Raw genomic sequence first — 21,494 nt, 5'->3', positions numbered from 1 at the left:
GCTAATGGGATTTCGTATTGAGAGGCAAGATCTATTGCTCCCACCAATGCTTGAATGAGCTCTTGTATAGAGCGGCCTCTGATGAAACCCTTCTGATCAAGGTGTAGAAGTTTAGCTGCGCAGCCATTCAATCTTTCCGCTAGTATATTTGCCATAAGCTTATAGTCAGTATTAAGAAGAGAGATAGGCCTATATGAATCACATTGGCTTGCTCTTTTCATTGGTTTTAGGATGAGAACAACTATGGCATCGTTCCAGGAAACAGGAATGTTGCCGCCTTCCTCGAATATACCTGAAAATAGCCTTTTCAGAACGGGTAAAATTGCTGGAGCTAGTGCCTTGTAAATCTCTGATGGTAACCCGTCCGGGCCTGGAGCCTTACTTTTCTTGGAATAATCTATGGCCGCTATAATTTCAGTAGAACTAATCTCTCTATTAAGATTGCAAGAGGATTGATCATCTAAGGCTTGAACCTGGTATTGGTCAAGCCATGCATATATTGATTGATGTTGAGGAAATAAATCTTCTCTATATACTCTGTCAAAATGATGGAAAAAGGCCTGCTCAATATCTATTCTGTTATCAGAGATCTCATCCGTGTTTGGAATCTGTACTTCCTTTATGGAGTTCTTTTCGATATCTTTTTTTGTTTTCCAGGCTAAAAGTTTTCCACTAGCCTCTCCATATTCGAAATGTGCTAGTGAACTAGCCTGCCAGCGTTTCCTCAGCCTTCTATCTAATACCTGCTCTAGTTCTAATTTACAGGTTAACAGATCTTTTTTATTGTTGTTCTCTTCATCTGAGGAACTAAGGACTGGGGCTGCTTGTTCTAGGGCCTTTATACTTGCTTCGATCTGTGTAATTTGCGCTCTATATGTTTGGTATTTTGCAATCTGTTATGTTAGTAGACGCCCTCTCAGAAAAGCTTTATACGTATCCCAGACAATTGGTAGAGAGGCTGTATCTAAGTTATAAATGAAGAACTCATTTGTTTCCTTAATCAAATTATTCGTTACCTCTTCATCCAAAAGAATACTTCTATCTATAGTCCATCTCTTGACCAGCTGGGGTCCTGAGAGCTTTAAGGTTAGAGTGACCCCTGAATGATCGGAGATATGCGCAGGGAGGTGTTTTATCTCCTTAACTTGTTGGACTAAGTGTTCTGTGATTAGAAAAAAATCTAATCTCGATTTATGACGCAATTTCTTATTATGGAATGTGAATTCTCTTTTTATACCATTTTTTTGTCGCCAGATATCTTTCCAACCAAACTGAGCTATTGCATTAGATAATATCGCCCTAGTTTTAGGATTGTGAGAGAACCTAGCCGCCGATGTTTTATCCAGCTTTGGATCAATTACAAGATTAAAGTCCCCTGCAAGAATGATTGGATCCTCGAAATCCAAAAGTTCAACTAGAAGCTCTTTCAAAGGGAGAGGGTCATTCAAATTAGGACCATAGTATCCTGCAATCGTGAATTTATGTGAATGTTGTTTTATCTTTGCAATAGCCCATCTTCCCTTTTTGTCAGACCTAGACTGAACCAGATCTATCTCTGAGTTAGATTTGATCAATATAGCCACCCCTTTAGTGGAGGTCTGTTGTGAAGAAGTTATCACCTGTTGAATCCACTTTTTTTTCGTGAAGATATCTATTAATTCTTGTTCAGTGGAGTGAGTCTCTTGTAAAATAAATATATTTTCAGGTGCATCCTTTAAGTACTGAAGAATTCTCTCCCTTCTATGTTTAACTCGTAACCCATTTACATTCCATGATAGAATCTTGATGTATGATGCTGTTGCTGATGCTACCCTACCTTGCGCTGTTTGTTTTGACAATGGTAAAAGCAAAAAAAGTTAGTATCTGGCGACTTGGACATTTTTTTGTTTTTTTTCCCCAATGCTCCCCACCCAGTGCTCCCACCTCCTCCCTCCCCCCTGAGCCCTCTGTGCTCCCCTGGAGAACCCCCCTCCTTTCCTTGGCCTATCTTGGCCGTTGAGACTCGTTCGTCCGGGCGTATCGTGTACTTAAGTTGTGAGAGATGAAAAAAAAAAAAAAAAAAATTACAGCTAAGTACAGCTAACCCGATTAAAAAAAAACAAAAAAAAAACATCCTTTTTTGAGAGATATGTTAATGAAGATAGAGAATACCTCGAATACCTCATTAAAGTCTTTGGTAGTTTTAATGTTTATTAGCTTGTTCTCTCTGGCTATCATCTGTAAGTAGTTGAAGGTACTCCTCTGCCTCATCTAACCTTTTTAAAACTTTCATTTTATTTTTATACATCACTTTCAGTGATGCAGGAAATTTGAGCTGTGCAGTAGCGCCTAGTTGTTTAAAGGGTTCTAACAGTTTACCAAGCTCCCATTGCCTAGATGCTGTAATGGAGGAGACATCAGAACTGATCTGATAAGAAAATCCCTCTGACGCAAGCTCACTGGTTCTTAAGGCTCTATTAAGGATCTCCTCTTTTAAAGTATAAGTCTGAAAATACACCAGGATCTTCCTAGGTCTACTTTTATTCGGGTTCAGCCTGAACGGATCCCTATGAACTTGCTGGATATCTTTTATTATTTCATCTTCTGACTCCTCCAACTCAATAGTTTGCTTAATCAGCCTGGCCACAAACTCCTTAATATTGCCCGCCTCTGCCCCTTCTGGAACTTTCAGAAGGCGCAGATTATTTCGTCTCTGCGCATTTTCTAGGGATTCCATTTTTTCCTGGAGTCCTTGCTCCCTTTGTCTGAGATCCTCAAGCTTCTTATTGTGCTGGGTGGCAAGCTTTTTTAAGTCTACGACTGATGACTCCAGTTCAGAGGTTCTAGTGGCTAGTGCATCAAATTTGTCTTTTAACTCCTGCTGATTGGTTAGTGTGGCTTCAAAACCAGTTTTTACCTCATAACTCAGCGCTTTTAGCATGGATATAACTGACTGGTCCATATTTTCTGCATTCACTGGGGCCGTGAATATGTCATCCTCACTGCTTATGTTCATTGTTTGAGCAGTTTGGGCTGATACTGCCCCCTTTGAATACGGCTCAGAGTCCTTATCCTCACTATGTGCGTGATATTGTTTAATGTTTTCAGCTGGCTCTGTGGTTTGTTCCGGCACCGGTTCCATCTCTAAATCTTCTAAAAGTTGGTATCTGTTAGAAGTTGGGAAGCCTTTTATAGGTGCTTCAGCTGAAACCTCGTCGGGCGGTTTGAGTTCCAAAACTGATGGTAAGGTTTTAAAATATGCCTTCAGAGACGGAGGCGGCTTTTGCTTTTCAGCTGTCTTCTGTGCTTTTACGTTTTTTTTCCCAGCTCTCTTTAAAGTTTTTTCCTTGGTTTTAACTGCTAGCGGGAGATCGGTTGACACATTTAGCATATGTTGTTTCCCTCCCCTGCTTCAGAGGGAATATCCCAAATCCTGGGAGCCTGATGTTTGTTTTCCTGACATATACAAATCAAAGTTTGAGGGCGCTTTGGAAGCTGAAGAGGCTACTTTAACGGAAATCTTACCCAGCCCATTGCTTTGTGGGATTGGTAGTTTTAATTTGATGTTTTCAAAGCTTCCAATGCTTTGGTATCTATATCCAGCTCTTCTTCCCTTCTTCAACTCATGTGCCGCATATGCCCACCGAATCAACCCCTGTTTCAGAAACATAAGCAGGTCCTACCTTTTGAGATACTTGGGAAATCTGTAAAAAAAAAAAAGAGCAGCTGTGCAGTAACCTCCAAACTCCCCAGACTACCTCAGTTGCTTCAATTGCCAGTCATATAGAGTAGCCCCTGCAACACGCTGCCTCCCAATACACATCTAATTAATCCTGCTTTGCAGCACAGTTCACTATGAGCTGATAAAAATGTTCATCGGTGTTTGCCTGTTGCCTGTTTTTCTCACCGTAACTCTCCGTGATCGGCTCGCGCCTCAGACCCCCCCAGCTTCTTTCCACATTTCTGCTTACTTCGAAGCGATGCGAGCTACGCTGAATCCATCAGCGTCTGCTTTACGTCCACTGAATGCCAGTGCAGAGCCGTTTACAAAAGCAGTACCGCTGCTAATCTGCGGCCACGACTTCGTGACAATTCTTCGGAGCTCTGGTTCTGTCACGTTAGTCCTGTGCCTTCGTGCCTTTGGGCAGCCGAGCGGCTGATTCTCAGCGTTTGGTAATCACGCTGCCTTCATTCCCAGCTCACTGCCTTCACTCTCAACGTTGCCTCCGTACTGCCGAACGCCCGGTCCTTCCGAGTCTCGCGACTAGCCACGCCTGCTAGCCGCCATGTTCTCCTAGATGCACTCAAGCTTGCCAGATTATAATCATCTTTACAAACAAACTAAAAGATGCCTTCTAAAGAAAGAAGAGAAATAATTCATAAAAGAAAATTAAGGACTAAGGGAAAAGAAAATCAACAACCAACCGAAATGAAATCTTCAGAGAAAAAGAAAAATGCTCCTGGTAAGCAAACTAAAAATTTTCTCAGGAAGTTATTGAAATGCCACGAATTTTTTTTTTTTTTAGAAAGAACAATGAAATACATGTAATTTCAAAGAAAACAGGATTGTCCTTCTAAAAATGTTAGATCTGTACAAGGAGATGACATTTTGCATACCCAACGAAGAAGCAAGCAATTTTCTGAAATACGTAGACGAATGTTTTACAACAGAATAGTAACAAATTTATTAAAAAATGTAAAAAGGTAAAAAAAAGACTGCTTTTTACAAGAATAAAAAACATAGTTAAGATCGTGGATGAAGCATCTAAAGTGAAAAATAAATTGTTTTGTTTAGTAATGAATAGAATTCGTACACTTGATAAGATAATCAATGTGTTCAAATCAAAATGTAAGTGGAGGAGAGTATTTAATCGAACTAATTTCTGAGATGTTTTTTCTGGAGAATGGAAGCATAGTTCAAGTTCTGAGCCATTTTTTAATGAAGAAAGTTACGTTCAAGATAATGATTTGGTGCGTGCAGTTGACACCAGTGGTCGAGCAAATGAGGTGAAGGACGGTTGTCCGGTTGAAAAAGAAGAGATTGTGCCTAGAAATACAGAAGAGGTGTTAGCTGATGAAGTTTTAGGGAGATGTCCTAAGGCTCCAGTATATACATGGAATTGTAGTAGTATTTTTAGTGTCCGACAGCAATCAATTGATTTGTTTCGCAATTTCTTACGGACATATACTAAAAAACAGGTTTGCAAGGGCATTCACTGGCTTGTCTTTCAAGAAAAGTATGTCAGAGTGTTTTTCACCATTTTAGGATGTTAGCAGTGCATCATAATAAAGGGAGGAATTTATTGAGAAGGTTGTACTATGCAAAAAGTCTAGCACTTAAACTAAAACAGTTAAACAGTGCTCTTTTGCATGGAACTGAATTAGATGTCAAAAACATTTGTGATGAAATTGAGTTTTGTTACTTTGGTGAAAAAGAGGTCATTGCAGAAATTGATACAGTAATAGAAGGTAATGTAGAAGAGAATGTAGAGATTTTAAGTACAGAAAAATTTGAAAATGAAATTATAAAGTTTAAGGTCAATTCAAGTGAGAGGCCTAATTTTTCTTGTGTTTGTTGTCGACGAACTCATTATAAGCATCAGACTAGATTAGTTGATTTATATGTAAAAAGCGAAAAGATAAATAATAATGAGTGGAAGGATTTTGCAACTTATTTGTTGGTTGAAAATTGTTTTGATTTGGGCTCTGATCAACGTATTTGTACATATTGCTATAAGAAATTAAATGAAAACAGAATGCCTGCTGGAGCTGTTCATAATAATATGGAGTTGGTAGACATTCCTTCTGAATTGATGGATTTAAATACCTATGAGTCTGTTCTGATTCAAGGCTATTGTTCGCATGGAGCCTAAGACAGGGAAATTGCCTCCTTCAGATTTACAGAGAGGATTAAAGGGAAGAGTTATTTATTTGCCTCTAGATTTTAAGAAAAATATTGATACAATTGGTGTCGAAAAAGTAGAAGAGGAACCTCTGGTTATTCTAGTTAATGGTGTTCCGACAAAAAGTAAGAAAATCTGGCAAGAATTAGTGGATGTTAGGAAAGTCAAAAAGGCAACGTTGTATCTGGTAAAAAATAATCAGTACTATAAAAATGTGTATGTGGGAGAAGAGGAAACAACTGTACAAGACGACACTGATGTCTCTACTGGGCAAAAAGTTGATGTCTCTAGAAGTGAAGAAATTTGCGAACATTATAGTGTTCATCCATTGCATTCCAAAGAAGTGATGGGGAATGCTATTGACTTGTTTCAGATGAAAAAAACCGAAGGAAGTCCCATTAGTGTATGGGAAGAAAGTTTAGAAGCTCGTTGTTTTCCACAGTTATTTCCAACAGGTGAAGGTGGACGATATGACGACCGACCTGTTCAAATTCCTGCATCTGAATACCGGACTTCAAGATTATATGCAGAAGATCCAAGGTTTCGTCAATGCATTCCATATTTGTTTCATCTACTGTTTGAGAGTGATTTGTCTGGACTTTCCTATGCAGTAAACCATATACTGAAAAGTGGAGCACATCTACAAAATGTTTCGGCAAGGGATTTTATAGATAAAGTCGAACTGCAAGACAGTGTTTTGGAATCTGAGCTAATTAATCTCATGGCATGTCAGAGTGGTACTAATGAGTATTGGTACCGTCGTCATGGGGAATTGAAATGTATGCTAAGAAACTTAGGAACTCCTACATGGTTCCTCACTCTTAGCTGTGCAAGTATGCTTGGGAAGACTTACTTGAATTTCTACGAGAGGCAAATAAAAACATTCAAAATATTGAATACAAGACACCTAAAGAACTGTGCTCTTTGGATCCAGTTAATGTATGCAGGTATTTCAATCATAGGTTTGAAGCTATGATATCTTTTATTACAAACAAAAAAATCCTCCGCTTGGAGAGGTGTTGGATTTCTTTTGGAGAAAGGAGTATCAAGCAAGAGGTGCTCATCATATACATATGTTGCTATGGATTAAAGATGCACCTAAATTTGGAACAGATTCAGATGAGAAAGTGATGAGTTTCATTGAGCAGTATTCTACATGTGCTGTTCCGAAAAGTACAGAAGAAAACAATTTAAGACACCAAGTTTTACGCTTTCAAAGTCATTGTTGTGGGAAATACTGTCGTGGAAAATACAAATCCAAGGATGAATTCTATACGAAATGTCGTTTTGCATTTCCACGTCCAGTAACATTGAAAGGAAGAGTGAACAATTGTATGTCTTCTCTGCGACATACTGTGACAAGGAAATCACCCAAAAATACATACAACCTAAGAAGAAATGAGGAATCCAAATTTATAAATGACTACAACCCAGTCATTTTGTCCATGTGGAATGCTAACATGGATATTCAATATGTGGCTGATAACTCTATTGCTGTGGTTCAATATGTGACATCTTACATCACAAAATCAGAAAAAACTGAACTGAAGGAAATGTGGGAGGAAATTTCACATGAAAAGAGTCTAAGCAAGAAATTATACAGTTACAGTCTAAAGATGTTGTCGCATCGAGAAATTGGAGCATATGAATGTTCTGATCGGTTGTCATCAGCAAGTCTATATGCCAAATCTAGAACCATCATTTGGGTGAGTCTAGGTCTTGCTGCAACACGAAACCGAGTTTTGAAATCTGTACAAGAAATAGAGTATTTGGCGGAGAAAGAACCAGACAGTACAGATATTTTGAAGACAAACATGTTGGATACATACTATCCAAATAGAAGTACTCACCTTGAGAACGCTTGTCTCTATGAAGTTCTGCAAACCTACATTTTTAAAAAGAACGTCACAGAAGACATCAATAAAGGTGTATATGCTGTAATTGGATGTGAAGGCTGTCTAGTAAAACAAAGAAAAGGCCATTTGATTAATCATCGAAAATTGACTTGTGAGTCTCCAGACAAAAGGGAATTTTATTACTTAGCTCTTTTGCAACTCTTTAAGCCTTGGCGTAGAGAAGAAGAACTACTTGGAGATTTTCTTACTTATGAAGATTCGTTCAATGCAAGCAAGGATACAATAGAATGTCCTGTTTTTTCAAATTATCTGCAAATGTTGAACGAGGAAATACAGCAAGAAGCTACAATTGCAGCAGAGATTGCTAGAGACAGTTCTCAAGATAGTCAGAGTTCTGCTTCATTGAGTCAGGATCCACTAGGAGGACCAATTATACAAAATGAAGCTGCCACTGCCATGGATGAAGTTGAAAGAGCCATGGAACAAGCTCAGGAGGATGGAGTTGACTTAGAATATTTGGAAAAAGAACTAAACGTTGAGCAGAGACAAATATATGATCAAGTCACACAACAAATTGAGCATGGTTTATCTCATGAGAAAAAAAGAGTGCTCATGTACATCATTTGTACCTATCCGACTGTATGTGAGTGGAGAAGCAGGAACTGTGAAAAGTTTCCTGATTAAAACGATTGCAACATATTTGCAGAAAACAACGGAGTCATCGCTCTCTTGTGTTGTTACTGCTCCAACTGGGTTGGCAGCACACAACATTAAAGGGATTACTTTACATCGCTTATTGATGCTGCCAGTGGAGCATGATAACAAATTACAATACCACAAGCTATCTGGAGAAGCTTGTTGTGAAGTTTCAAGAGTCCTAAAGAGGGGGGCCTTACCTTGGATCTTGACCGGCTGCAGGAGGGGTCACGCTGCCACCAGTGACCAGACGCCGAGCTCACCGCGCCGCTGGGTCCCTGACATTGTGGTCGCCCTCGGATTGGACCACAACTCCCAGCTTGCCCGGGCCACTGCACCGCCCACTTCCTGTGAACAGCGCCAGGAGGCGCACAAAAGGAGACGGCTACCTACGCCTCGCGGACGCGCGCGGGCGGCGCCGGGCGGAGCCTGGGCAGAGGGCGGGCCGTCTGTGGCCGTCAGTGGTCAGCAGCGGTCGGGCAGGCAACCCCTCTAATATTGCCTTATCGTCACCCTGCTACTGGTGAGTCTACTTCTTAGTTTCTCACTATGGAATCCGCTGATATAGCTAATACACAGGAAGACTTTCCGTTCCCCCCTCCCACTTTTGAGTCCCTACTTGAAAATGCTTTGTCTTTGGTATCAAACGAGATAGCTGATACGGAAAGAAGAATGTCCATGAGCTGCACTAGTAATATCACACAGCCACTATCACTATCATTGCCAAACAGCCCTGGTCTCCCACTATCACCAGCTGTTGTCATTACAAAACCGGCCTTGACACCAATACTGCCCGTACCCCAGATGACTGAGACTGAAACTGTTGCCATTATTACAATTACCTCCCAGGATGATGATATTATCGTGGGAACTATGGAATCAAGTAATAAACAGGGAGGGGAAAAACGCAAAAGAGGCACCGCCAAACCGAGTGCCAATAAAAGGAAACAACCTCTACCTAATAAGAATCAGCCCACGCCTCAGAGTATGTGGAATAAATCAAAACCTACTGGGGTACAAACAGTTCATGAGGTGGATAAAGATTTAATGGATGCGAATGATATCCCGACCACTATCACTATTGACTCAAGTGGGACTACTAATACGATATGGACCCAAACATCAACTATGGGAGATAATTATAACCTTTATAAACAAAATGGGAATCTCATAGAAACGATAGTGGATACTATTTTTTATCGTTTAGAGAAGCAAATGATCACTAAATTTAATAATGTTTTTAAAAGACTTGATAGATTAGATAACCTGGTAAAAAATGAAGAGGCGAAAAGAAAGGGGTCTTCCATTTTAGATCAAATCAGAATCGATCGTCTCTTAAAGGAATTTGAATCTGTGAGCAACATTATGTCACAAAAGAAACAGGAGGCCTCCACCTCACCAGATGAGGGCACAAGCAACACCAGAATATTACCACCTTCTACTGTATTACCCACAATCCAACCTCGATCCGTCAATGGTGGGAAGAACTTGGCAAAATCTACTCTACCTCTTAAATCCATTCCAACGCCTGCACCCAGAAAGACTGCCCCCGCCGTTATTACTAATAAAAATGATACCAATCGTAATCACGGCTTGACCCAACCCACAATAGCAACAAAATCCACCGCTGCTATTAACAATAAAAGTACGGGGCAAGCAGAATCAAGCAGGCCTTCTAAACATCAAGGGCCTCCTTTACATTTACCACCGGATGCTTGTCCTTTTGTCCTTGTCCTTGCAGGAGTACCATTGCTGAGGGCGGAACAGGGTGAATCATGGGTGCAACTGCGAAATAAAAGCATAGACTGGTTATCCAAGCATAAAGGTGTTGGATATGACATCTCAAGTGAGATCTTATCGACTCGTAGGGTGTCATGGGTAGGGCCCTTATCTAAAGACAAGGAAGGTGACTGTATAGTTCTCAATTTCAAAAACCCTGGTACTGTGAGACATCTACTCAGTAGAAATGGCAATTGCTCTGCTATTCCTACTGTTGTAACCATGTTACCTCTGAGTTACTTTTACAGACAACCTCCAATGCAATTTCGACCACCCTTAACGCAATTTCAACCACCACCAATGCATTTTCAGCCGCCCCCCATGCAATGCCAGCCAGCTTCATTCCCATTTAGGATGTTTAATAGATTTGCGCCTTTGTCGGATCTTGATATGTTGGATTGACCGTCTTTGCCTGATTTGGGTGAATCAACATTACCATCAAACACTGAATCCCATGAAGTACCACAAACATCACCATGGATTGTTGTGAGCCAAAAATCCCCAAACCACAGACTGTTGCGCCAGGGTTCGGATCTATCTCTTGTAAGCTGGAACATTGCGGGTCTCAATTCCAAATTGAAAATCAAAGAATGGTCAGAGTGGGTTAATAATAACTGTGACATATTGATGCTACAAGAGACTTGGTGCACCACTATACCCACACTGGAGGGATTCTGCTGCTATAATTTAATGGCTTCCCCCTCACCTATGGGTCGCGCCAGTGGAGGTCTATCTATCTGGACTAAAATTAAACCCGGAGTACAAACTATATTGATTCCTACACCGGGTAAATGTTTTATGGCTATGAAGTACATTAACAGAATGAAATTATGTTTTATTAACTTTTATAATAATGATTTTGTTACCCGACCGAATGGAAATTTTATGTCATTGTTTAACTTTATTGATGAAATTATGGAAGGGCTGAAGTATGGGCCCTTTGATGGCATCTGTATCGGAGGAGACTTTAATGCCCACATGTACGGCAATAGCCCACTATGTAGAAATGGAGAGGAGTTAAAAAACCATCTAGCCTCCCATGACTTAATAAATGCTATGGAAATTGCTGGTACCAGCGCAAACAATATTTTAACGCCTACATACATAGGTCAGGGCTGTGTTTCCACAATAGATTATATATTTATCTGCCCGACAATAAGTAACATAATTTCAAAAGCAGAAGTCATCTGCTCCGCTTATAGTGACCACTACCCGCTTAGAATATCTCTACATAATTTGCAGAACACAAAAGCTGCTTTGAGAGTAGAGAGTGGGGCTCAAAACTTGGAGTTATCTACTGATAGATTAAGATTAATATGGAAAGGGGTGGATAATAAAGATATTTTAGCCAGAGTAATTCGAAAACACCCCAAGATAGTAGAGACCTGTTTGTCGCTTACTAGTTTCGGCGACGATGTGGTTGTGTCCTTTGGTAATCTTTGTGGGGTTATTAAGAGAGAATCCTCTAAACCAGTTAGGCCCAATATTGATCATGGCCCCCGTTGGTTTGACTCTTCTTGCTCTAAGGCCAATAGGGACCTGAGGGCTGCCTTAAAAACCAATCCAAGGGACGCCTCACTCGTGAGAGAATTAAGATCAAAATACAAAATTACGCTACGCATTAGATCTGAGGCCCTAGTGATTAATCATTGGGAATCTCTCACGCGCACTGCCACACTAAAGGACACAGCAGGTTTCTGGAGAGAAGTCAAGTCCCTTAGATCCTTTGGTTCCAATATCAAACCAATCAATTGTAATATAACTGGCGAGGCATGGGTAGAGCATTTTTCAACAATTTATGCTATATCAGCCATTTCTCTAGTTACTACCACCCCATCTAATACTGCTGAACCACTGAACATTCTATTATCCGAGGTCGAGGATGCAATAACCGAGAGTGCTAGCAATAAAGCCCCCGGCCCGGATGGTCTTTCTATTGACCAGATTAAATCTGAAATCAACTTTTGGGCCCCTTTACTTTGCAATTTATTTAATAATTTGACTGACAGCTCTATTCCCGAGTCCTGGTCAAACAGTGTCATCGTACCGATATTTAAAAAAGGTGACAGACCCTGCCTGTTACCGTCCGATTTCACTGATTGATAATACACTAAAAGTCCTCGGAAGGGTAATTTTTAAAAGGATAAGGAATTGGGCTGAGGACAACAACGTTTTACATTGCAGTCAATTGGGATTCAGAAGCCATGTGGGTACAGTCGAACAATGTCTTAATTTGAATTTGATTATGACCAAATACATTATTGTTAAAAAGTCCCCGCTTTATTTGGGTTTCATGGATCTGAGTTCCGCTTTTGATTTTGATAATCATTCTAGGTTGTGGTCACTTTTGCTTGAATATGGTTTGGATGACTCACTGGTATATTTTCTTTCTTATCTGCACAGGGATTTAAAGGCAAGAGTACGTATAAATAACGCTAGTGATCTATCCAATGATATTTTTATTAGCAGAGGAGTTAGACAGGGCTGCGTACTCGCCCCACTGCTTTTTATTTTATATATTAATGGGTTGAGCAGCACATTGAGTAAGATTACTAAGGATGTACCAATTATAAAAGGTTCCCCCATTACTACATTACTTTATGCGGATGACGCAGTATTAATGGGGCGCACTCCGAATGCTTTACGTATTTTTTTTTTTTTTTTTCCAAAACCTTTATTGCACTTTGCATAGCACACAGCGGAATGCCTACAACCCCGAGGGCCGGCCGCTATCTTAGGATCATCGTATACAGAGATTTTCAGCAAAAAGAATAATCATATCACATTGTCAATAAAAAGTCTCGATGCAGGGAGCTGAAACAATAAAAGCGCCAGTTGAGCAATTAATCAATGCAGTAGTTTAAGGTTTTGACGGAGTTTTTTCGTTTTTTGGAAAACAACAAACTCAGAACATCAACAGTTAGGAAAAACAGTGAGGTCTGACACGAATCAGTGCGTTTCAAGTCTTTAGTGTCTCTTGGGAGGTTGGGATCCTGACAGCCCACCCAGTGCGCACATGCCTCAACTCACCCCACCCGCCCCTACCCCCTCGGACTCATTCGTCTAAGCTCCAAGAGGCGACCCGCTGCAGCCGCCCATGCCCCCTCCGCACTCCCTCTTCCCGCCCATGTTTAGCCCTCATCGTCAGATTCATCCAACTCATCCTCTCGCAAGGGTTCGCAGATGTCCCCCCTGTACTCATTCCATTTCAGCCATATCTTATTCCATTTCCCGGGGCAGGCTCGGTTGACGTACACTGCTCGCTCGGTCAACATCACTCGATCCATGTTCACGCACCACTGGGACTTGGTTGGGAGTTCTGCTGCTCCCCAGCGCTGCGCTATGTCGCGTTTCGCAACCATTAGCCCCGCCGTGACCCAAAGTTGCCCGTACCGGGTCAAGTCAGTGGGTTCCCAAATATTTAGCAGGCACCTCCTCGGGTCAGGCAGTATGGAGTGATCTAATGCCTGTGACATTGTGCGGAGTACTTGTTTCCAGTATTCCTGGATCTTGGGACAGTCCCATATAGTATGGAAGAACGTGCCTTCCTCCCCACACCCACGCAGACAATAGGGATGGGGCGCTCTATGTATGCGATGCAGCATTGTCCTTGTATAGTAAACCCTGTGCAGGATCTTAAATTGCACCAGCCGCATGCGTGCCGAGATGCCTATTTCTTTAGGTGACCCAAGAGCTGCGTTCCATTCATGGTCGTCCATGTCGCTAACCTCCCCCTCCCACTTCTCTTTCAGGTGTAGTGTGGGGTCAGGGCTGTTATTGAGGAGCTTACGGTAAGTGAGGGATGTAGCCCGTTCTAGCATGTATTCTGTGAGTAGGCGATCTTCCAAGGGCGAGGACTCTGGGAGTTGTGTGTCAGCTGGAATGGCTGCAAGTAATGCGTGACGGACCTGAATGTACCTGTAGAGTTCCCTGTCGCTGAGCTCGTAGAGTTCTTTTAGTCGGGCAAAGGGGATCACTTCATTCCTCTCCCACAGGTCACCCACCACGGAGATACCTATCGTGTCCCATTGTGCGAACCCCTTGGTGTTCCTCAGGTTGCCTAACGCGCGAGAGTCCCACAGCGGGGTCATCCTTGTGATTTTCCCCTTCCAGCCCAGAGCTGCCGTAGCTGCATGCCATATCTGCAACGTCAACTTGGTGGGGCCGATCAGGGTACGCACCTTGCGGTGATCATATAGTGGACCCAGCAGACTGTCAGCACCCAACTGCTCCCTGTCCAAGTGAAATGCTGGCTCGGCATATGGTGCGTGTATCCATTGATTAATGGGCCTCAATTGTGCAGCCCAATAATACAGTTTCAGATTCGGTAACGCAATGCCCCCGTCATACCAGTCCCTGTGTAGCTTGGATTGTGCCACTCGCGCCGGGAGGTTGCCCCACAGCAAGTTTGAAACCAGAGCCGCTACTTTCTGGAAGAATTTGGGTGGCACCGGGTAGGGTGAACTGTCGAGGACGTACAAGAAGCGCGGCAACGCCATCATCTTGTAAAGCGCCGCCCTGCCGAGGAGTGTTAACGGCAGGCCGGACCAGAATTCCACATCCCGCTTGAGTCTATCCAGGGGCGGCTTCAGATTCTTGTCCACGAATTCAGCCGGGTCCCTAGTGACGTGTATGCCTAGATATTTAAAGGACGATCCTGCCAATCGCAGCGGGCAAGTATCGTCGAGGTCAGGAGCCGGACCCCGTAGGACATATAGCTCTGATTTGGACCAATTTAGCGTGTAGCCTGAGATCTTGCCGTATGTGTCACAAATGCGTAGCAAGGCCGGTATTCCCATCCCGGGGTCTGTTAGATACAGCAGCATGTCGTCTGCGTAGAGGGACAGGCGGTCTTCCCAACCCCCATTCCCTGGTATACCCTTGAGGAGGGGGGAGGCTCGTATGAGAGTCGCGAGTGGTTCCAGGGAGATGGCAAACAACAGGGGCGACAAAGGGCACCCCTGGCGCGTGCCCCGACCCAGCGGGAAAGTGCGGGAAATGTGGCCGTTCGCCACCACATGAGCCGTCGGGGCCGCGTACAGCAGTTTTACCCATGCTAGAAAGCGAGGCCCGAACCCCATATGTGTCAGCGTTTCGAAAAGGTACTCCCACTCCACCAGGTCAAATGCCATTTTGGCATCAAGTGCCAGGATTACTGCCGGTGTGGTGATGGTGTCAGCTCTGGCCAGGATACCATGCAGTTGCCGCAAATTCAACGCTGTGTTTCTGTGCGGCATAAACCCGGACTGATCCGGGTGTATAATTGAGGACAGATGGGGCAGGATCCGCTGCGCCAGAAGCTTGGCCAAGATTTTCACTTCCGCGTTCAATAAGGAAATTGGCCGATAGGAGGAGCAGTTCTCCGGGGGTTTACCCGGCTTGGGGATTGGTATTATAGCAGCCGCACGCTGGTCTGGCGGAAGGGAACCCCTCTCCAGGCAGTCCTTGAACATCCTCAGCAGATGCGTGCTGAGGGTGTCTGGCATCACTTGGTACCATTCTATGGGTATCCCGTTCGGTCCCAGTGCCTTGCCCGGGTTTAGCGCCTTAATGGCCAGTTGGATCTCGTCGGCTGTGATGTCCGCCTCCAGCTCGCTCGACGCCTCCGGTGAGAGGGTCCGAACCTCAATTGGCGCTAAGAGCGCCCTGGCACTTTCAGGCATAATTTTACGAGTCGGGGTGTACACTCGCTCAAAATGGGACGCAAGTAGTTCTGTTATGCGCCTTGGATCCGTGTGTGTCTCCCCTTGTTCATCTTGTAGACATTGGACCCCCCTGGCGCTACCCTCACGTTTATCGAGCCACGCCAGCATTTTCCCTGCTTTATCCCCCACTTCGTAGATCCTATTCTGAGTGTCGGTTAAGAGACCCCTGACCATCCTCCGCAGGTGATCATTGTACAGCTGCTGCTGGAGAGTGAGTGCGTGCAGGGCAGTGGGAGAAGGGTGGGACTCGTGCGTCGCGGTCCGCTCCCTCAACGTAATCTCTAGGTCGGCCAGTTCCTGAGATTGCTGTTTCTTGTGTCCGGAGATAGTGTTAATGGCCTGACCCCGCAGAACCGTTTTATAGGCCTCCCATAGTGTTGCCGGGGAGCGCACTGAATGGGTATTTTCACGAAAGTAGTGGTTTGTGGCTTGTTTGAGTGCTTTGCGAACCTGTGGGATTTTAAAATATGATGCGTGCATGGGGTAAATGCGCTTACGTGCCCTCGTCTGTAGGGAGAGCGTCAGTGTGAGCGGTGAATGGTCAGAAATACCACGAGGGTGAATCACCAGGGTATCTACAAGACAAAGGGCCTCCCCCAGTGACAGGAAGTAATCGATGCGAGACAGGCTGCCATGCACCGCGGAGTGAAATGTGTATTTTGTCGTGCCCGGGTGTAAGTGTCTCCAGATGTCTGTCATGCCCATGGCTGAGGTGAATCTTCGAAAGTACGTTTCCCCCCCTGTCTGGTTGGGGGAGGGGTGTCTGTCCAGTTGTGGGTCTACGACCGCATTAAAGTCCCCCCCTAGTATGGTCTCACCCTCGGGGAGAGTTAAAAGGAAGTCCCCTAATCTTGGGAGGTGGACCGAGTGCAAAGCTGGTGGCACATACACTGATACCAAATTAAAGAGTTTCCCCTCCCATTGTCCCTGCACAGCCGCGAAGCAGCCCTGATCATCCGTTTTAATTGATAGGGGCATGAAGCGTGAGTTCTTCTGTATCAGGATACCGGACCCCCTGGAGCCGGACGTGAAAGCAGAATGGGCCCACATTTTGTAGCCACGCCTATCCAAGGCCTTCGTGGCCCCCCCCACCAGGTGTGTCTCTTGCAACAGGGCCACAGTAGGTCGCAGGCGCTTAATTGCCGTCAACACCAATCCCCGCTTAACTTTGTCCCCCAAACCTCTCACATTCCAGGACAGCAGGGTCAGAGGCGGGCATTGTGTGTCAGAGTGAGTTCCCCCCTCTGCCGGTGCGGGATTGTTAGCCATCAGGTGGTATTAGGTACATGATGTAGAGCCCCAGAGATGTAACCAGTGTATCGGCTGCGTCTTCGCGCAGCAAAGTGTTCAGAGGCATCATGGGGGCATAGTGTCACTGTCCATTCCCAGCAACGTGGCCTGAGTCCCATAGGTACTGAAACAATGTCGTCGACCCACTATGCACCTTCCTAACATAAACAGTTCAGAACAAACCCCCCTCCCTGCCCCCCTGCTTAACGGACCTCCAACTGCCCGCCACCCCAACTTAGCAGAGTGCTTTACCCATCCCATAACCAGAGTACTTGCTTGTAGGGGGGAGAGCGTCTCCCCAGGCAGGCGGCTTCCCTGAAGGCTTTCGGGGCAGCCATGCCGGCGTCTACGTGCAGTTGTGGAAATTATACGTTAGTTCGGCGTTCGGCGACTGCTTAGGGTTCTGAGTCCAAGGTCGGGTTCAGTCTTCCTCGCCTCCCCCTTCGAACCCATGAGCCGGTGAGCGTCCCGCTCCCTCCATTCGTCCCGATGTTTGCGAGCCCGGTCCGCTGTCTCCTCCACGGTCTCGATCCGGTCTGTGTGTTTTGCGCTGTCGTCCAACGGTGTGCCAACCTTCCAGCCAGTCCCGGGCTGCTCCGGGGGAGTCGAAGATCCACACTTTCTTATCCGCTACCACCCGCAGCTTAGCCGGGAATAGCATGGAGTACGGCAGCTCTCTGTCCCTCAAGGTCTTTTTTACTTCCAGGAACGTTTTCCTTCTCCTAGATACCTCGGCCGTATAGTCCGGGAAGAAAGCAATCTTCGAGTTCTGGATTTGGATGGTCGGTGCCACTCTGGCGGCCTGCAGAATGGCATCCCGATCTCGGAAATTGAACAACCTAGCCAGTATTGGTCGCGGTGTGGCCCCGGACTTGGGTTTCCCTCCCGGGACGCGATGCGCCCTTTCGACGGAGAAGAAGTTCGAGAGTCCCTTGGGTTTGAGCCGAGTTTTGACCAAGTCCTCCACGTAGAGGTCCATTGCCCCCGTGTCTTCTGACTCTGGCACACCTAAAATTCGGACATTATTGCGTCGGGAGCGCCCTTCCTGGTCGTCCAGTTTGTCCCTAAGCAGTTTGTTATCGGTTTGCAGCCGTTCCACCGCTGTTTGCAATTCGGACACATCTTCAACCAGCGACTTAGTGACCACCTCGACCTGTTTGACCCTTTCATTCATCTTTTGGAGATCCGCTCTTATCAAGGTGACTTCCGTTGCCGTGGCCCCTACCGTCGTTTGCACTTGGGCCAGTGCTGCCAGGACATCGTCAAGCGTGGCCTTTTTTGCCCCCTCCGTTTCAGACGCTGTTCCGGCGGCCTTGCGTTGGTCTTGGGGTGGTGATTGCTTCCCGTATGCGAATTTGTCCAATTTGACCTGGGTTGAGTTGTGCCGGGGGCCCCTGTTGGACATGGTGCTGCCGTGAATTGAACTGCCTGGAGGATATAGTAATCGCGCGTGGGTTGTGCAGGGCCGCTCCTTTGCGCTCCGGCGGCAGGCTGCGTCGAGGTATACGGTCACCGCAGTGGGGGGTGGCGTCTTCCCGCCGGCGTGTAGTGGTGCGACGCTCTCTTAAGGAGTGCGTACAGGCCAGGCGCCGAGTCTCCCCCCGGCACCGGGTTCAAAAAAGGGGGGGGAGTCTGGCGGTGCGCTGCAAGTTGTGACTCACACCAGCTGGGGCCGCCGCGGTACGCCTCTCCGCAATGTCCCCTTGATGTGGGTGTTGCTCAGGCCCTCGCCCCACTGGTGGCGCCGCGTGCGTATGGCCCCCGGTGCTCCCGTTGGAGAGTCCGCGATTTCTGGAACCCACGCCTGCTGTGGCTGCCGCGTTTCTTCGCCGGCCGCTGAGTGGCTTTGCCGGCCGCTGCCAGGGTCTGGCGTCTTCCGCCGTTGTGGCCGGGTAATGGCGGCGCTGGGTTGAGCCTGCGCAGCTCCCGTCGCGCTGTTGGTGGATGGAGGTGAGTCCGGGTAAAGCTGGCGGGTTGTCGTGGTGTGCGCCCCTGTGCTTGGGCGGACGGGAGGGAAGCTTTACGGTGCTGTCGGGGTGACGTGCTCGGGGAGCCGGCGCTTCCTGCCACTCACCCCCGCTTGTTTGACACTTCCGGCTGGATTCAAAGGCACCGGTAATCCGCGGCTTCTCGGCTGCAGTCAGGCCCAGCTCCTCCTCCGCCTCTCGAGTGTGAGATTTCGCCCGTTCTGGCCGCCGCCGCTCACATGAACTTCAGCGTTGCTCACTGCATGGACACCGGGTCCGGTCCGCCCCTTTCCGCCAGTGAAGATCAGGATTTTAATGCGGATTATCGCGGAAAGCCGCCTCTGCCTAGGAGCCTCCCTAAGCTGCGGCCGCCATCGTTGGCTGCTAGCCACGCCCCCCTGCTTTACGTATTTTAATTACTGGGTTTGTCGCTTTTATGTCTGATCTGGGTCTAAATACCAATTTTAAAAAAATCTTTTATTATGAACTGCGGACCTAAAAAATACAATATTACCTCAATTAAATCAGGTGACAACATTTTAAAATGCACCAGCACTTTTCCCTATTTAGGGTTATTATTTTCAAATACAAGCTCATGGCAGCAACATGCTGCCTATGCGAGGAATAAAATTGGCAAATCAATCAATTCAATTTTATCTCTCCGACAACCTAAACTGGCTGATGTCATTACCCCCCTGCTCAATATTTATCGTACCCAATGTCAACCAACGGGGACATATGGAGCAGAAGTGTGGGGTTACTGTAACAGCATGTCGCTTCAGCTGGAGGAAAATAGGTTTTGTAGGAGGGTGCTGGGGGGTGTTCCCAGTGCCCCCACACTTATTTGTCATAATGAACTTAGGTTGCCTTATATTACTGATTTTATTAGGTCGAGGCCCGCGCTCTTTTGGATAAAAATATGGTTAAACCCAGCGGCATCTTTAACACGTAGCATAATATCTGATTGTTTATCATGCGATAGATCCCAATGTATACCCTGGTTACAAGCTGTTAAAAATAGCCTGGTGAGCGTGGGACATGACGTTTTGTTTAGTTCTCCTAACACTATTGTTCCTGCTCATAAGAATAGTGTAAAACGGGCATTGCTTGACTTATATAAGGAAGAAAGAATGAGAGCCGAATTCTCCAAACCAGTTGTAAGTAAATACCGGCCCCTTATCGACTCAGGCAATGAGGAATCAAACAAACTTTGCAGATATTTGTCAATTCCCATAGGAAGATGGAACCGGAGTCTTCTGTTCAGGTTTCGGGATGGAAGTATTGTTAATTTATTAAGCTTCCCCCTGGGTTTTAACAAAAACTTAGGAGAGATGAATTGCCCCTGCTCTGAAGGTGGGAAACAAAGTTTGCTGCATTTTTTCTTTTTCTGTGGCTATTATAAACTGTATATTCGCCAATATTTAATGCTGATTCTCCGTAAATATAATCTAAGGGACTTTAATCTGGCAATGAGATTTCTTCAAACACTGTCAACAGACGAAGTTATATACACTGTAAGCTGCTTTATAAAAGTCTGTGTGAGATCAAGGGCAAGTATGGAACCCGCATAATGAACAACAGTATTGTGCTAGTAAATGTTCACCGCACTTTACTTACCTGAACGCACATTGCACTTTATTGTTTTGGCACAAATTGGCACAAAGTCTTACCAATATGTGTGTCTGTATATGTACGACTATTTTGGGAGTGGACTAATTGAAATCTATTTATATTAATAGGACAAATGTTCCCCTTTACTATGTATTATGTGTCTTATGTATATATGCTGCTAAAACCCAAATGTAACTTGTTTCTATTTTTATATGTCTTTTAAATGCTTTTAAATGTTTCACTCTGTATGTACTTTTCATGGATGTATTTAATTCCGAATAAAGATCATTTGAATTGAATTGAATTGAGTCCTAAAGAAAATGAAACTTCTTATCATTGATGAAGTAAGCATGGTATCAAATGTAATGCTTGCTTTTGTGCATTTAAGAATGCAAGAACCTCTCATAACAGACTATGATGTGTTATTTGGAGGCAAGCACATCATTGTTTTTGGAGATCTACTGCAACTAACTCCAGTGAAAGGACAGCCAGTGTTTAAAATGCTTACGCATGAAGATACCAGGAAGTGCTTAGGAAGCATTGGAAATGTTAACATATGGCTAAATTTCAAATATGCAGAACTACTTCAAAATATGCGACAGGCAAATTGATGAAGATTATAAAAATATTCTACAAGATGTAAGAATTGGGACACTAACTGAGCATGGCAAAGAAGCTTTACATGGACGATTAATTTCAAATTTGTTT

This window comes from Lissotriton helveticus, chromosome 2_1 (assembly GCF_964261635.1).
Source record: "Lissotriton helveticus chromosome 2_1, aLisHel1.1, whole genome shotgun sequence".
NCBI lineage: Eukaryota > Metazoa > Chordata > Amphibia > Caudata > Salamandridae > Lissotriton > Lissotriton helveticus.
Note: the sequence above shows the minus strand (reverse complement) of the source record.